This window comes from Parasteatoda tepidariorum, chromosome 10 (genome assembly GCF_043381705.1).
Source record: "Parasteatoda tepidariorum isolate YZ-2023 chromosome 10, CAS_Ptep_4.0, whole genome shotgun sequence".
Classification (NCBI taxonomy): domain Eukaryota; kingdom Metazoa; phylum Arthropoda; class Arachnida; order Araneae; family Theridiidae; genus Parasteatoda; species Parasteatoda tepidariorum.
Genome location: NC_092213.1, coordinates 46,200,200 through 46,202,252, shown reverse-complemented (window position 1 = coordinate 46,202,252; position 2,053 = coordinate 46,200,200). Strand labels below are relative to the sequence as shown.

General features: G+C 37.5%; 1 long non-coding RNA gene across 1 annotated transcript; it reads right to left on the bottom strand.

Moving 5' to 3' along the window:
- Positions 1-702: 702 nt before the first annotated feature.
- Positions 703-1,189, bottom strand: LOC139426961 (uncharacterized). The gene is made up of 2 exons (XR_011638102.1): positions 1,089-1,189; positions 703-1,047 (listed from the first exon to the last, which is right to left on the bottom strand). It is a non-coding gene; the product is annotated as an uncharacterized lncRNA (long non-coding RNA).
- Positions 1,190-2,053: the final 864 nt, after the last annotated feature.

Genomic DNA, 2,053 nt, shown 5'->3' with positions numbered 1-2,053 from the left:
CCTACTACACATTCCAGTAGTTTTAAAGGATTTCCACAGCCGTGAAACAATGCTGTGAGCGATGTCGAACTCCCTGGCAACATCTGTTATTTTTCGCCCTTCTTCGATCTTTCCAATAATTCTGCTACGCTTAAAATCATCTAAGTGATATCGGGAAGACATGCCGAAAATTTCAAGTACGTCAACTAAATCTTTCCTGTAAAACTTTGACTTGAAACAACAACTCTCCACACGCGTCAAAACCTTTAAAGCCCTTATCAGCGCTATCACGTGATGAGCAGACGTGGAAAAAAAATTTGCATACGCATACCTCTTCTTACTATATCCCGCTCTTATTCTTATTTTCCACATTTTGCTTCCTTTCATTTTGTGGTTGCTATGGATGATAGTGTTATCCGTCCTTAGCAATTGTCCAGCAGTGTATAAAATATAGGATACAATCATCCTAAACAACCTAGCAATTAACTGATTAAACTTACTACCACACGTGGTGGTTAAAGTAACAATTATAATGGTAGTACAAAGCTATAGAGAGTCTCTGGAAATAAAAATATTAAATTTAGATATAAGTCAATTAAGCTGAAATAAAAAAGAAACATAATCCTAAGAAAACGACAAAAGAGTTACTTACACATTTTTATTCTAACATCATCATATTGAGGTCACTGATACATTAAAAAATGTATATATCAAATTTTACAAACATTAATGCAGAAATCTAAGATCAATTTAACTCATCAATTCTGCCATAAATTTTACGGATCAAAATGGATCCTGAATACTATCATAATTTCTTTCAATTGTAACGAACACATTTCACCACGTTCTTGGAGAGAACAACGGCAGGCCGAAGCCTCCGCTCCTCACATCATCAACTGAGATATCAAATTACTTGAAAAGGGACGCTTCACTGTCGTTGCCACCATTCTAATACATCCTTCCCCAATTCTCGATATAGGTGTCTCTGCCCTCGAGTTGGAATTCGGCTATATCTCCTCCTAGAATCCTGACCCATAGTCATTAGAATCTGAAGTCTTGTCCAAAATCCTGACCCATAGTCATTAGAATCTGAAGTCTTGTCCAAAAACATTATTAGAACAAATTGTGGAGTGTGAAAAGTTCTTATCAATAAAGAGTGTGAAGAATTCAAAGTCTTATTAGTGCCTCAAAAAATTATTGTTACAATGTGTAACAATCCCCCTGGCTGAAGTCAACAAATCGCGATAGGTAATCTATTAAATGATTGTCTACTCCTGCTATGTGTTCAATTTGAAAATCGTACTCCGCCTAATTCATTAACCACCGACCTATAATTGCGGGGCGTATTAGCTATTCATTAGATTTATTAGTTGTGTAGGACAGTCTAGATCATTTGGTCTATTGATGATTTGGTCCCAGTGAATCGAGTCGAAAACACCTTTTATGTCCGCTGAGATTAGCATTTTATAGTGCTGTTTTTGTTCTTTTTTGCTGCTTGAGATTCATTGATTACTATTTTTAATGCCGATTCTGTTGATCTGTGTTACTTAGTTTATTGTTTGTTTCCAGTTGATGTATTAAGCGTTGGTGAATTATTTTTTCTGAGAGTTTTCCTAGTGTTGGTAGTAGGCAGATCGGCCGGTTGGCGTCTGGTTGAGTTGGAACTTTGCCAGATTTGGAAAAGTACACCACGGTTGCTGATTTTAGATTGCTCAGGAAATGGTTTAAGGTTAAGCATTTGTTTACCCATATTGTTAATATTTGCGGCTCAGCGTCGAAAACGCGCCTCCAAATTATAAAGTCTAGCCCGTCCGAACCTGGTGCTTTGGTTGTTAGGAAAGCGAAGAGTGCATCTCATACTTCCTTTGTGTTTGCTGGTGGTTCTGTGTTTATGTGTTGTGTGTGGGGAGGTGGTTGGTCCGCGATTGTTGCGTCCTTATCTGGGAAATGGAATTTTAATAAGTACACCAGGGCTTCTTGTTTGTTTGGGATATTATTATCGGGTAGTATTAAGTTTAGGTCGGTTGGTTTGAATAACTTGTTATGACCCAGTTTATAAGCTGAGCCGTAGGGA